This window comes from Caretta caretta, chromosome 1 (assembly GCF_965140235.1).
Source record: "Caretta caretta isolate rCarCar2 chromosome 1, rCarCar1.hap1, whole genome shotgun sequence".
Lineage (NCBI taxonomy): Eukaryota > Metazoa > Chordata > Testudines > Cheloniidae > Caretta > Caretta caretta.
In genome coordinates this window covers 190964714-190981316 of record NC_134206.1, presented here as the reverse complement: position 1 = coordinate 190981316, position 16603 = coordinate 190964714, and the positions used below count along the sequence as shown (strand labels likewise).

The 16603-nt window shown below is 40.4% G+C and overlaps 1 long non-coding RNA gene across 1 annotated transcript in view; it reads left to right on the top strand.

The window, feature by feature from the left end:
- The window catches only part of LOC142070595 (uncharacterized), a 155549-nt gene extending 139518 nt beyond the window's left edge, over nt 1-16031 (top strand). Inside the window, exons 3-4 of the long non-coding RNA XR_012666463.1 lie at nt 12751-12818; nt 15809-16031. This is a non-coding gene — a long non-coding RNA (uncharacterized LOC142070595). The remainder of the gene's footprint in view (nt 1-12750; nt 12819-15808) is intronic.
- The last annotated feature ends 572 nt before the right edge of the window (nt 16032-16603 follow it).

Genomic DNA, 16603 nt, shown 5'->3' with positions numbered 1-16603 from the left:
CTGATGGAGTATGATACTAGTCCTTAATACTGAGAAATACAAATAGTTCTGATCCTCAGGTGCTGAGCCCAGGGAAGCTGCAAATATTCAGCTCCTCTCAGAATCAGGTTCTAAGTTAGGAAGGAAGAATTTGTAGAAAATACTGCATTTATTTCCCCTAAATCATTATTATTACCCTCTTCACATTACCATGTAATAGAATCCCCTGTCTTTCTGCTTAGTCCATTTTTTTCCCATCCACTTCCCCGCGTCCCTTTCTTTTTAAAAACACATTCTTCTATTAATGCTAATGCTCATGAGAGGTAGAAGATTGAGTGCCCTGGGGACTGAATTTCTGAAGTTGTCAAACCACGCTACAGTTACCATGCAAGTTTCCGGTTGCTACCACACCAATGCACCACAAGCCCATAGGAGTGATAGCCCAACTAATTCTGCCTGGACATTGCATTTTTTAGCCTCTCTGATGAGGTTCCAACAATGTGCTGGTTGTGTTAGTAGGTTGGTAGTATAGACGTCTGCCTGCAGAATCTTGGCTGAGACATTATTCATTTTGCAGAGGCCTTCAGAGAGCAATACTTCTAGACTGAAACAGATGAAGATTTCAAAGGCTCCTTTTTAGCCACATTAGAACAACAGACATTTTGAAATACCTGGTGGTGAGACAGAGATAATAAAATTTTATGGCAAATTTACTCCCACATTTGTGAATCTGAAATATCTCCAAAGCACTACTGTGACTGTTATGAGGTATTTAAAGAGCTATTGAAGTCTCATGGAAAACTCTGAAAAACATTTTCTTTAGAGACTGTGCTGCATCTGTATCATGCCATTTCTGCTTTCTCTTATTCCCTTTTTAGCTACTAGAGGCATTTACGTAAGAACAGGCTCTTTGTTGCTTGGGAGTTCATCTGCTCCTGCCACTGAGTTTCCACTTGAAGTCACAGGTCCCAATCCATCAGTCAGGAAACACTCCCAGGGAATGTGAGATGTCCCAGATCAGACCATTAATCTTCAGTTTTTCATTTTAAAGTATTTTCTGCTGTAGTTCTGTAGCTTAAAGTGAGGAAATTGGAAGCATGGGAAGTTGAACTCCTAAGCAGTTAAGAACCTGTTCTCATAGATAAAAATAACGGGGATATTTAACAAAATTTGTTACAAACAGTTAAGAGTATTTCAGTGGAGTACAGATCATGAAAATATGATATTGACTTTCCATACAGAAATACTGTCTCTTAAAAAAAGTCAAACCTTAAAAAGTCTGGAATGGAATAGTTGAGGGCTTAGGGTGACCAGATAGCAAGTGTGAAATACCAAGACACTTTTTGCGGGGGGATGTGGTGGGGGCATAGTTGCATGTATAAGACAAAGCCTCTAATATCGTGATGGTCTTGATAATATTGGGACATCTGGTCACCCTAGGAGAGCTTCATACAGTTCCCCACTTACCCCATCACTCACTTTCAGCCCATCTGACTTTCTCTGTATCCACATGAAAACAGCTGTGTGGCCCTAATTTGCAAGCTATCCTGTCCACTCACTGTTAGCAGCACCTCCTCCTGGCAATTCTGGTTAGCTTCTTCCAGGTGCTGCACCCTCCTCTTCTTGTCTCTTCAGCCATTCTGTCTCATCCTGTGGCCCCTCTCATTCCAGGAGCTGCAGCTTCCTCTTTATGACTTGGCCCTTCGGTCAGGTCATTATGCTCCTCCCTGGCAGGGTATCAAAGTCTTCCAGTGCAAACCGTCCCAGGCCGTCCAGTCTCCACTGCCTGGTCTGCACCACTTTCCCAGTGGCTGGGATGGGAATCCGGGCCCATCCTCTACTCTGGGATCCAGCTCAGGAACCCTCTAGTCAGCAGCCATGGCCTTGTTCCATCCTGGACCTTACTGCCTTTCCCCTTTCCTACCTTTTGGCTCCCCTCCCATCTCTGAGTTTACCCAGTCGCACACCTCCCTGCCCTCAGGGAGTGACTGCAGACTACTTCCCTGCAGCCCCCTTCTGCTCTTAGCTCTTGGGCTTTCTACAGGCTCTGCCTGTTCTTGTCCAACTGAGCCTCATCTAATCAATCCCTGCTCCCAGGTGCAGCCTGGGCAGTCAATTAGCCCACCTAGATACCTTAACCCCTTCAGGTCTTGTATGGGGTGGACACCCTACCACCAGATTTCTATTCTGCAGAGTGCTGAAGCATATGCCCAAGATTCAACACACACTTATGTGCTTGGCAGCATTGGGGCCTATGGAATTACTGAAAATAAGGGCAGGCAACCAACTGCCCACCCCCAAGGGAAAAAATATTGCATCCAGTACCTAAGGCAGAGATGCTTCCGTGGTGCAAAGCACTTTTCTGCTCTTGCTCAGTGTACCAGGGAGTAGGATCTGAGGCTGGCTGGCTTGCTTTCTTCAGCCTGGTCCCTTCTGCCCTCCCCCTGAAAAAACCAAAATGGTAAAAAGAAAAGGATGACTTACTTCCGCTGCAGGAGAAAACCAATAGTCCTTAACTTACACAGTGTCTTGTAAAGCTGTAGAGTCTTTCTGCATAAGCAAGATGGCGGGTTTGTGAGTTCCTCATCGTTCCTGTTCCAGTATCCATACTGGCCTGAGCAGGAGAGCACTTTCCCTCAGGGGCCCTTCTCCAACCTTCCTGTGGCCCCTCTATAAGTCCCGGCTCTAATGAATGACTAATTAACCCCTTCCCTGCCTACCTGAGTGTGGGATACAGACACACATCACCAGCTCTTTGTATTTTTGTATTGTTATATCTAGATAGATTATATAGATATTCAATGTGGGCCTGTATGTAATTCCTGCCTTGCATCAAAAGAAAACCCACCAAAATGCATTCCTCAGTAAGGCAAAGTTAAAAAAAAAAAAAGAAAGAAAGAAAGGCAAAATTATAATTTGTAGACCAAGCTAGTTATGATAAGCTAAAGACAATTTTTAAAAGGTCCCTATTAAAAATTCTGAAAAGTTTCCAAATACCATAATGCTAAAATTCCTGTTCTGATGTATTTCCCAAACTTCTTAGAAAAATTCTACCAGGGGATGGGATGTGGCATGTGAAATTTCATGGGGATGGCCTTTTGTGTGTGTTTGGTGGAGGGGAGGCATGAGCGTCAGGTTGGAATCTGCTACAGTTCACGCAAAAGCCAGAGGTTTCAAAGTTAGGCTCCTAAACCTATTTAGGTGCCTATGGGTGGGATTTTGAAATACACTTAAGTAATTTATCAAAGGTCTTGTTGACTTCAAACTGTAAACCTATAGCCTGTTCAAAGCATTTCAACTGTCTTGACTTGTGGAAGTGCGATATATTGGAAACAGTGTTGGGTGCAAATATAGCACAGGCTGTTTGCTTATCAGTTTGATGTTAGGTCTGTGGTGTTCTTACAAGAAGGATGTTATTGAGAACGCGGGCTTTTTCACATAGATGAGTGTTTTAAATGTAAAACTCCTTAGAAAAAATTTCTATGGAAAATTTCTATAGCAAAATTCTACTAATAATTAAGAAACTAATTAAAAATATGAGAACAAAACATCCACTTAAACAGGTAAAGACTAAAATGGGAAACAAGTAGAGAATTAGCAATATATAAATACTGAATTAATATAAAAATAATGATACCAAGCTCTTACATAATGCTTTTTTCAGTAGATTTCAAATCAATTTACAAAGAAGGTCAGTATCATTATTCACATTTAAATTATAAAAATAATAATAATATTTTTTAAAAAATTCATATCTACCCTGCATGTGACCTAACCTGGAACCTGAGCAAAGTCTTCAAAGGTGAAAAGCTAGTGCAGTAAGCAACTTTTCCATCTGTCTCCTAACAGAGCACTTAGATATTCCTTTGCCTTCAGCATGTGCAAGCCTTCATTTTTACAGAGATTATTTAGAAAGTGGTGTAATAGCAGATGCAATTTTCTTCCTGGGATCATCTGGCTATTATAGATATACAAGAATCAGAAGAGAATATGTTAGCACACTTTTTAATTAATATGGATTAAAATATAATTCCAAAACACTTAAACTAGACAATTGCAAAGGGTCAACTTCCTTGTTTGGCAGGATACGTATGTAAAGTTAACTAACAAGAATAAAAATCCACCATTCAGAACAATATACAAGGGTGTGCATTTGGGCTGAAATTCACCCCAGTGCAGTGGGTCAGCATCAGACCCTCTGTGAAACTTTAAATTCAATGGATCTGCCATGGGCAGATGAGCTTCCACTCCTTGTGTATTATGCAGCAGAGACTCTGTATTGGCTCCAAACAGGCCAGTGCAGGAGGTGGAATTTGGGGCAAGGCTTCTGGATCTGCTGGATGTATATCCAATGATGCAAACTCCTTGCACAGGAGGGCCAGTGGCAATTATTCCAGCCTACACGCTGGCCCAGTAGCTACAGAGGGGCTGTGCCACGGCTCTGCAGCCTGGCCATAGATTGGAGCTCTTCCCCAGCCTTGGCGGGATTATTCACACTCATCCCATTTTCCTGAGTGGGAATAAACATACATGCATTTGTTGCATAGTTTTTCTGAAAGGTGATTATTGTTCTTCCTTACCATAGTCAAATGCACCTGGGCAAACCAACTGCATCAGTTTATTATCCTCCTCCATACCACCTAATAAATCATCTCCATAAAGATAAAGTCTAGCACTAGATGACATGCTGAAGAAAACTGAATGTTCTCTGAGTTTGTCTTGACTTCCTGCAGAAGCCAGAGCGTAGAGTGGCTTAATGGACAAACATTTCAGCTCTGGAGGCCTGGCTCAAATTTTTAGTGAAATCACAAATGAAGTTGTTGATTTCCTCCTGGTACCCATTTGTGCACATCAAGAGACTCTTCCACCGTTTAGAATGATCAGCAATTTTTGCTCAAGAGGTGCATGCTAGCATTATATGCTGTCACCCTTCTACTGAAATGTAACTGAGATCCAGGCTTTGGAATCTGCTTTCCAGTGGGGAGAAATCAGTTGTGTGCAGGCTGGACATATTCTGAGTGCAAAGTGTTCTGTTTACTCGCATGTTGGAACACAGGGGTCCTAAACAGCATACAGGAAACGCCCTCGGCCAAAATACCAATGGCCAGGGCACAGAAAGCAACTGTGCTCTGTGCCTTAATTTCTGTAACTTGTCAATTTTGGGGTAAACTCTTTAGCTCCGGCAGAACCAGTCAAGGGCCTGACCTCCTTTTCTGGGACTCCCAGCGTCCAGCAGGAATGCGAGCAATGGGGTAGGAGCTACTCAGCTTCCTTGCAATGCTGCAACCTGCAGGAAGAGGAGCTGCTGAGCAGGTGCATCAGGGAAAGGAAAGCAGCTGCTCAGAGCACACCTGCCTTACAGCAGTGTTGTTCCTGACGCCGCAGTGGGAGAGGTAGTCCCCCTATCTTGTCCCTGTAATGACAGTGCTGATTCAAACTCTTCAGGTTAACAACCGTAGGACATGGTTCCGGGTACACATTTTCAATTCATAATCAAATAAAAGAGCTTCATTTTTTTTCTGCTACTGACATAATCACCAATTAATGGGTGTAAAATATTAACAAAAATATCACTGGACATTTTTTCACTTTCATTATAAACTTGAAAACAAACCCATTCAGCGAATGCACATATGCCATCCTTTGTGATTGTTGTTGTTGTTCAAGGAGAAGCCAGTTTTTCAGTGAAATATCTCCTATTTCCAAGCAGAACTCAGCCTATTCTGAAGAATTGGTGAATTTAAAATTCATAGTTCATGCACCAGTAGCCATTTCCCCAAACTTAATGGAAAAGCAACATTTGGGAAAATGCAAATCCACCCAAAACTAAATGAACAATACTGTTATAGAAAAGATGTTACTCTGCTTGTACAATTCTAGTGACCATTAATAAAGATTTTGCAATTAGAGTTTAATTGATTCTTTTATTGCCTGTGCACCAGAGGGAATAGAATCCAACTGCTTTTTCCATTGTCTTTTTTGTCTGCAGTGCTAACAGTATATTATAGACTTGTTTGAGTAGGTAACTTAGATATGATCCAAGATGAAAAAATAGCAGATACTGTGGGTTTGATTTTCAGTACTGCACGCATGATATGTAAACACTTGGACAAATCAGACATGGCCAGTTAGATGAATAACTAGCATTTGCGTGGGCAAGAACCTAAATTACACACACAATCACTGTGCTTGCCTATGCATATTAGGTACATACAACCATACAGACAGTAGTGAAAATCAGGGCCCCAGTGCTTAGAAATAGCTGTTTTATCCTGGAACACATTTTAATGTCAGCCATAAACTAATTTTGCATGTGATTCAGGAACCTTCTGATTCAGGAAGGGCACTTAACTCTTATTGAAGTCAATAGGATTTAAGCACATGATTAACTTTTTAAGGCATGTGCTAAATGCTTTTCAGAATCAGGATGATTAATCCCATCTATTTTTGGTTGGAGGGTGGTGAGGATTCACTGGGCTGTAATATATAATTTCAATGGAATGTAAGTTTTTAAACTAAATGTGACTAGAGTGCTTGTGAAAGATGCAGATTTCCCCAGAATGCCTTGTCAATGTGTCAGTTCTGACCGTGGAGAAACAAAATGTCAGGATTGAGACTATGTCTGTCTCCATGTCCATTCAGTCCGTGTGTGTGTGTGTGTGTGTGTGTGTAGGATATTTATACCCTGACCCTGCAATCTGTTCCATCCGGGTTGCATGCCTGTTGCCGGCCAGGAGCCCCACTGAAGTCAACTGCGTTCAAAGAGCATGTAGTATTTTAGTCTATGCTATTTTGCATTAACTGTCACTTATGTAGTATAAAATGCTACCACCAGCAATTTGATTGTGACCTGGGATAAGGTGTCCACCCCACACAAGGCAGAACAGGTTAAATTAGATTAATTAACCTGATAGGCTGTACACTGAGGGGAGTCAGAGCTTGAAAGGCTGATTGATTAGGGAGCCCAGCAGAGAAGGAACAGATGGTATAAAGCCAGGGGTATAAAGCCAGGAAGTTGGCAGCAGTAAGGGGCTGTAGGGGGGAGTAGTCCACAGTCACTCCCTCTTCGGATGGAAGTTTGTTAGAGATTACAGGGTCTGGTAAGAAGCTGGGGGGAGCGCGCAGAGTAGTCCAGAGAGCAGGAGGAAAAGTCATCTTGATCTCTTACTGATGATGACTGAGCAGGATGACTGAGCAGAAGAAGCTCAGATGAGTGATAAACCTAGATGTGCCAGAGGCTAGCAGGAGGAAATAGAACACAGAGTCCAGGGAAGTAGCAACCAGGTCTGGGAGTAAGTAGACCATAGTTAAGGAGCATACAGTCCCTGGTCTGGAGTAGAGGGTGGGCTTGAGTTCCCCTGCCAGCCACTGGGGAAGTGGTACAGCCTTGGATGTAGGATGGAAGATTGCTTGGAATGGCAGAGGGACAGTTTTTCGAAAGAGATGTTGACAGACTCTGGAAGCGGAGGACTATGGTGACCTGGCTAGAGGGCCATGTCATAAAGAGGGAGCACGTGAGTCACAAAGAAGAAGACTACCCTGAGTGCAAGGATATTTTGCACCCTAGGCGAAACTTCCACCTTGCGCCCGCCCCAGAGCATTGCTTATTGTAAACTTTCAAAAATGAATACTGCATAATGTGGCATTGTTTCTTGTTCACTATTAAAAGTAAAGGATAGAGAATACATGTCACTTACTAACTATGAGTCACTATTTGAATTTCATCAGCTGTTTGACATAAACATTGAGTAAGAGATCAAGATGACTTTTCCTCAAAATTAAGCAATGTTGATTGTAATTGGAAATACGTATGCTTACTTCCTTCATTCTTTCATATCAAAATCTACTACATTTTATTCTACCTTTAGACTATCCAATTATTGTTATTCATAAAATTTATAAAATTAGAATGGCGGATACTCCGCAATACAACAACAACTGACAGTATCAATATGACAAATTTCAACAACCTACACACGCATATTGGCACATGATAAACATATACACTCAAATACTGAACATACACACACAGTCGACGCAAAGGATTGGCGAAATGATGCAGCAGCAATTGCCAAAGTCTTAGATCTGAAACAACTCAACAAAAATAGTTAGCCTCAGTCGACAACCTCCGAAAACTAGTCAACGTAGCATGATAAACAGCCCGTCAGGACGGGTACTGGCTCCGACGACGAGAAAAATGACGTCAGTGCCACTTCGTACCGTAATGAAGCAGCACCGCAGAGCTGGCGTAGGCTATAGCCGGAATGTACGAGAGAACAATAAGTTAAAATGCAAGTTCAATGACGTTTCCCTTTTCTTTATTCATTTGATTTCCAGCAACAGTGTAAAAAAAAAATTGGGGCACCGCTGTTTGGCACCCCCAAATTTGGTGCCCTAGGCGGCCGCCTAGTTTGCCTAGTGGTTACACTGGCCCTGCTCAGAGTCTGACAAGATGAGACTGAGACAATGGGCTGAGTGACTGCAGGAAGGGGTGCCTGGCCAGTGGTGCTCTCTTCCCCAGGTGAGCCACAAAGAGGCATATTAGCAGTAGGTAGTGAACCCTATTACAGGATCCCAGTATCATTTTATATGACAGAAAATGATGACTGTTGTATATCTCAACAGCCTTATGTGCTGTGCTTGGTACTGATGTGTAAAATTCATCTGAGCGTATGATTTTGTTCTGAATCTGGTTTTCCAAAAGAACTCAATATTCACAGCTCCTGTATAGACGATAATACATGTTCTGGATATATAGAATAGAAAATGGAAGTACTTCAGAACCTCAACCCGCTCTCACTTTTTAGTGTAATGTGAAAGTTGAAACAGTAGGTTTCCCCACTGCAAACCATGTTTGCTTTGCAGTCATAAATAGCATTGGTGCGGAACACTTTCAATTCTATAGCTCTATAAAAATGATGAAAGGAGACAAGAGGAGAATTTCTATTTAAACTGGTGTTGTATTGGTAAAACAAACATGAATCTTAATATTCTTGGGTTATTTTATTGGTACTGATACTACTTGACATGTCACCAGATGCTGCAATCTCTTAACTATGTTTAGATAGATGTGAAAATCTTTTCAGATAAAGGTAAAGTGTTAAAGGTTACTTTCAAGTATTCCCTTTTATAGGGTGCGTCTCGCTCTTCGTTAGTAATAATACTTACAGAAGCTTGAATATAAAATTGCTTTCCAGGTCTGTCTGATCTCCACCCATTTGGCAGGGGATAATGGGAGCAACACAGTAGATCAAACTCAAACTAAGTGAAGACTGGTCATGTTTAATTCTCTGCATGAGTGCATGTGGACAACTCCTCTGTCTCTGTCACTGTGAAATAATTATAAGTGGTTGTTCCAGAGTGTGGGTGTTTTTTTTTGTTTGTTTGTTTTTTTACTGCTAGCTGATTCTACCAGATACATGCTGAAAGAGTAGCCTTGCAATTTTTCTTAGACGTAGAGATTTGATTTGGCTGATTATCTGAGGCTTATCTAAACAGCTGCAAACTTTTCAATAGATGGGAACCATCTTTTCTGTAGCAGACTAGTTAGACAAACTGGAAGTGCTTTAAACTAGCATCTAATGGGGGGAGTTGCCAAGGGGATAAACACAGTCAAAATGCTTAAGTATATAACTCAAACTCAAGGTAAGCATTAATGAAAAGGCATCAAGGGAGTGAAGTGAAAACATTCAGTTGCCTATATACCAGTGGTTGAACCCTGGCAAATAATTATACCACCTAGCTCTTTTATCAGTGGATCTCAAAGTGCTTTACAAAAAGCAGTCAGTGTCACTGTCCCCATTTAACAGATGGGGAAACTGAGGCACAGAGGCAGTGACTAGCCCAAGGTCATATATCAGGCCAGTGGCAGAGCTGGGAATAGAATCCAGGTTTCCTGAGTGATAGTCCAGTGTTCTATCCACTAGGCCCAATAACAAGAACTAGAAATGCTTATTTATTAAAAGATACCTGATATAGTTGGTATTACTGAAACCTGGTGGGGTGAGTCACATGACTCGTATGTTAAAATACACCCTATTTAAGAAATATGGAGTGGGACTTTACATCAAAAGTCTCATGTTCTTTAGAGTTATTGACCTGGAATGCTTATGGAGCAGTACTGATAAATCACAACGTGGGGTACTGACGGGTGTCCGCTAGAGACTATCAAATCAGAGTAGGGAATAGGATGAGCAGCTCTCTTTAAACATCTATCTATATAATGTATAGAAAGAAAAATTACATCATTGTGAGGGGTTGTCAATCTGGGAGACATCCTGGAGGTCTCATCTGCCACTAGTAAAACATCTTTCGGGTTCCTAAAAACGATAATCGTAACTGTCTAACGCAAAGCATCAGAACCAAGTCAGGATTGTTCTATATTAGACCTCATCATGATGGATTAAAATATATCCATTTATAAAGAAACACAAGAATGAGAAGCAGGCAAAAATGGGTAGGGTAAAATAAGGCCTGACCCAAGCCTCACTCAGTATTGAAAGCATAGTTAACTAAACTATAAACAAAGATGAATTGATCCCTAAACTAAAAATTGATGGTGGCCTGGGTGCAAACAATCACAGTCTAATTTTATTTTTTATTTGCAAACATACTATAGACCCAACCAGAAATACACTCACATGATGCTTTAAAGAGGCCAATTTCACAAAAGTGAAAACAATCATGAGCAAAATTGAGTGGGAGCAAACATGTAAACATTAAAAAAGTTACTATTTGGGAATTGTTCAAGAATGTTGAGTTAGATAAAAACAACCAAACAAAAAACCCCACCCTATTCTGCAATTGTGAAAGCAAGTAAATATTAGGAAGATAAAACTATCAATGAAAAAATCTATGGCCTGAAGAGTTAAGGACAATCAGAAGGAATTCTTTAAATACAAATATATAAGGAGCAAAAAAATTAGAATAGGTTCAAAACTAGGTAAGGATGCTGAAGTTATCAATCTGAATACAGAAAAAGCAGCAGTATTCAATAAATGATTTTGTTCTATATTAGGAAAGAAGGATGTTGTGCTTATATCTTACAGTGATAATGAAATACTTTCTATTCAGTCAGTATCTATGGAGGATGCTAAACAGTGACAATTAAAACCAAACATTTTAAAATTTTCAAAACAAGAACTTGCATCTAAGAGTATTAAAAGAATTGGCTGAGAAAATCTCTGAACAATTAATATGGAGAGGTTTTGTTTGTTTGTTCACAAATCTTGGGACACTGTGCTAATATTTAAAAGGGGGGGGGGGGTAAATGGCTAAAGCCAGGAAAATATTGGGTATCTAGCCCAACATTGATCTTGGGCAAAATCGTAGAAAAGTTGATATGGGACCTAACCTGTAAAGAATTAAAAGATGGTAGCATAATTAATGCCCATCTACAAGGTTTTATGAAAAATAAGTCTTGTCCAACTTGTTATCCTTTCTTTGTATACTTATCTTTCTGGAAGGATTTGACTTAGTTCTATGTGACATTCTGATTTTTTTTTAAAGCACTATACAATATCAATGTAGCCCATATTAAATGAATTAAAACTTGCTATCTGATCATCTCAAATTGTAAATGGGGAATCTTCCACTGGTGGTTGTAATGGTTTTAGTGGGATCCCACTAAAACCATCTACTCTTGGCCCACTGCTACCCAATACCTTATTGGTGATCTGCAGGAAAATATAAAATTATTGCTGGTAAAACTTGCAGATGACACACAACTGGTGGAGTGGTAAATGATGACACAGACAGGTGAAAAGAACAGGAGGACTTGCGGCACCTTAGAGACTAACACATTTATTTGAGCGTAAGCTTTCGTGAGCTCATATAAATGTGTTAGTTTCTAAGGTGCCACAAGTCCTCCTTTTCTTTTTGCGGCTACAGACTAACGCTGCTGCTACTCTGAAACCTGTCACAGACCAGTGAGTTATACAGACCAGCCTGGTTTGGTTGGGAATGTGGGCTTATTTCCATAAGCAATGAGTAAAGCTAAACTGGTGTTTGGAAGTCAGCTCCTGAGCAGCTACAGACATGTGTAGCTTGTTCAGTGAAACATGGTTTATGTTCTTCCCAGTTGTGATTTTTATTGCTTGGCATTAAAAATTTAATTAACTTTGAAAAGTAAGAGTGTCACCGAGGACCCTTGCTTTGTCTCTTCCAAAGGTAACAGTGGCTAAACGTTCTCAGTCTACTGAATAGTCTTTCCCAGCCATGAACTTGCTGAATTCCTTTATAGATCTCAACGCTATTTCTCTCAAGTTTGTTCTTAAAGGGGAAGTTCACATGTTTGAGACTTATATGAATTTTAGGATCTCTAACCCTCATCAATTTAAAGCTGGGCACTTGCATATTTAAATATAGTCGAGATGTGATATTATACGTTACAAAAACCACCTACTGGACCTGCTGTCTACTGGAGTTTCAGGACGCCGACTGAACGACATAGAGTACATTACGTTAATTGATTCCAGCAATGGCCAAACCTCATGGAGCATCAGGCTCTGCAAACCTCACAAACTATTTTGACAGGTTTCAGAGTCGCAGCCATGTTAGTCTGTATCCGCAAAAAGAACAGGAGGACTTGTGGCACCTTAGAGACTAACACATTTATTTGAGCATAAGCTTTCGTGAGCTACAGCCCACTTCATCAGATGTATTTTCCACTGCATGCATTCCATGAAGTGAGCTGTAGTTCACGAAAACTATTTTGAGTTCTTTGAGTTCAGACAAGTAGTTATATATTTTTTATTCCTTTCTCTTTTCTAGCTGTAAAGAAGCTCATGTTGGGCCAACCTCACTTTGGGGAGTTTCATCTGTTCCCAAGTGCACATAAGGTAGGTAGAGTGGGCCATGTCCACAGCCATTTCTCCAATGGTGCCAGGGGGACATAAAGCTGCTCTCAGTGGGCCACTGAGGATTCTCACTGCATGAGGGATCCACAGCTCAATGTCCTCTTTCATCCCAGCATTTGGCTACTGGGAGCACACTGCCCTCGTAAGATTCCTGCTAGCAAAACAGCCCCTCAGGGTAATTACAAATTGGCACAACTTAAAGCAGTGCTGTTCAGCACACCTGAGGATGCAGCTCACTGTGTTTATTTTCTTCCCCTGCCACTGTCTTTTTCTTTTTCAGAACATGACCCCAAACAGTGTTCCAGTTAGTTAATTTTTTTTTATTTCTTTTAATACATGCAGTTCAAATGTAGGGCAAGCGAGTTCATCTGCTCCCAATGAGGACAAACAGTAAGAATCATAGCAGAGGGAATTGCGTCTATCTAAGCCTCTTCATTTTATTAGGCAGCAGAGTCCACTTAATTGGCACTCTAATAAACAGCATGCCTGTTTAATTTGGACAATTTCTAGAGAGGAAATCCAGACCAATGCATTCCAGTGACTCCAGACTAGATAAAGGCACCATTTAAGAGGAATGACTTGTGTTGTCTGTGAGCCCATTCAAAGCAGTTTATTCACTTTGAGCTTCTTTTCTGCTGCTAAGCATAGAGGTCTCATACCTTTATTGGATATGTTTAATAAAATGGGGAATGGGCTAAAACATTTTATGTGAAAGGGGGGACAAGTTACATGTCAGATGTAAGCTAGTCAGAAAAGATACATAAATGCCAAGGTATAGATTTATTTACAGACATTTCTGTGGAACATAAGAATGGCCATCCTGAGTCAGACCAAAGGTCCATCCAGCCCAGTATCCTGTCTATCAACAGTGACCAATGCCAGGTGCCCCAGAGGGAGTGAACCTAACAGGTAATGATCAAGTGATCTCTCTCCTGCCATCCATCTCCACCCTTTGACAAACAGAGGCTAGGGACACCATTCCTTACCCATCCTGGCTAATAGCCATTAATGGATTTAACCTCCATGAATTTATCCAGTTCTCTTTTAAACCCTGTTATAGTCCTAGCCTTCACAACCTCCTCCGGCAAGGAGTTCCACAGGTTGACTGTGCACCGAGTGAAGAAGAACTTCCTTTTATTTCTTTTAAACCTGCTGCTGATTAATTTCATTTGGTGGCCCCTAGTTCTTATATTATGGGAACAAGTAAATAACTTTTCCTTGTTCACTTTCTCCACACTACTCCTGATTTTATATACCTCTAGTCTCCTCTTTTCCAAGCTGAAAAGTCCTAGCCTGTTTAATCTCTCCTTATATGGGTCCCATTCCAAACCCCTAATCATTTTAGTTGTCCTTTTCTGAACCTTTTCTAATGCCAGTAGATCTTTTTTGAGATGAGGGGACCACATCTGTATGCAGTATTCAAGATGTGGGCGTACCATGGATTTATATAAGGGCAATAAGATAGTCTCCGTCTTATTCTCTATCCCTTTTTTAACGATTCCTAACATCCCGTTTGCTTTTTTGTCTGCTGCTGCACACTGCATGGACGTCTTCAGAGAACTATCCACGATGACTCCAAGATCTTTCTCCTGATAAGTTGAAGATAAGCAAAATTAGCTCCCATCATATTGTATATATAGTTCGGGTTATTTTTTCCAATGTGCATTACGTTACATTTATCCACATTAAATTTCATTCGCCATTTTGTTGCCCAATCACTTAGTTTTGTGAGATCTTTTTGAAGTTCTTCACAGTCTGCTTTAGTCTTAACTATCTTGAGCAGTTTAGTATCATCTGCAGACTTTGCCACCTCACTGTTTACCCCTTTCTCAGATCATTTGTGAATCAGTTGAATAGGACTGGTCCTAGGACTGACCCTTGGGGAACATCACTAGTTACCCCTCTCCATTCTGAAAATTTACCATTTATTCCTACCCTTTGTTCCCTGTCTTTTAACCAGTTCTCAGTCCATGAAAGCTCATGGAGCTCATCAACATAGTACTTTGCAAACACTAATGAATGCATTCTCAGTATCTCCTGTGAAGGAAGTGAATATCCCTATTTTACAGATGGGGAAACTGAGGCAGAATGCCTTTGCCACAGTTTTCCTGTGTAACTATGAACAAGATGGGACTACAACTGAGTGCTCAATTCCCAGCCCATTCCTTAACCACAGAACCATTTCTATGACTTGCACTGGTTTGGGATTTTTGCAGTTGAGCAAGAGTCTAACTCCACCTGGGGTGTGGATGAGTTGTTTGTAATTAGTCCAAAAAAGAGTAACTGATTTCAATGAGACTACTCAAATTCTTAACCACATGTTTAAGTGTTTTGCTGTATCAAGGTGTTTTTCAATAAAACCAATAAACCACAAGAACATTTCCGGTTGCTTGTGGTACAAGATTGTAGGAAGTGACTTAAATGATTTTGCAAGTATGATCTTGCTCTTGCTCTGAAAGGGTTCTCTTTCCCTCTGAATTTCATTGACTCAGTTAACACTGACTTATATCTCCTTGTTTTTGTGAACCTGAATATTTTGTCCTGCCATTCTAAAGTGCTTCTTCAAGGAGTTGGTTTACGGTGTCATTAGTGGCTGTGGTCTTTTTTTTTTTTTCCTTTATGCACAGAACAAATTCAACCATACAAACTTCTCTGTGACCCTGCCGGTGTTTTAGGGTATTTCCCTGCCCATTCGGTCCCCAATTCAGCAAAACACATAAATGTTAAATCCCATTGACTTCAGTGGGACTTAATCACATGCTTAAGTGCTTTGGTGAACCAGGGCTTAAGTCATTGGCTTGTCTGCTGAGAATGCCAAGAAAGGGCCGGTTAATGCTCTGTTACAGACCACATCCAGTGAGCAAAACAAAGGGGAAAGCCTGTATTGGGAACATCTGAGGCTCAGTCCTGCAAATACTTAGTTGCAGGAGGCCAATGATACTATGAACTTTAATCACTTTTTTATATTTCAGATAAATAAAGAAGATGGAGACTACAAAGAATTGCTTACACTTGAAAATGCACACAATAAAGCTGTACAAATGTTTGCAGCTGCAGGATCATGTTAACTGTTACTGACTTGTGATTGTTCTGCAATAAAAGAATGAATATAGTAATTTACTATTTAAACACTTTACCTAAATGTATACTTGTGCATCTTGTTAGACAATGAATAAATATATAAATTGTAAACCACTTTAAGTCTACCTGTTTCACTGCCTTCATCCGTGGCTAAAGGTGGCTTGCATATCGCTAACTACATAGCCAAAGGAATTTAAATGAGTCCTCTTCTAGGAGGCACTTTTCACTAACTTTTAAACCGAAGGTTTCTTAAATCTGTAGAAATGAGCAGTTTGGAAATTGATTTGGATGAACCAGCTCTGATAGTATAGGTGGGAAATACTTATGTATTAGTTCAGGCATTTTGCCATCCTTGGCAATTTTATTTCCTATTCCATATTGCAATATTCCACTTGCCTGCTTCACCAGTTCAACTGCTATTGAAGCATTCAGAGAACTGTGGGGGTGGTAATTACTGGGATTTCAAATTGTATCCTTTTAATCTTTTTTCTCCCAATATTCATTCCAGTGTTCTGTACTACTATTTGAGAACTACAACAAATGTGTATGTTATCCTTTCTCCCCTTTTCATGATTATAATCACAGGTTACATTTTCATTTAAGATGATCATATAAAATAACTTGTTTCAGGCAGTATATTTCTGATCCACTTCTATCATCCAGAGAATTAAAGCATTTCAGTTAGA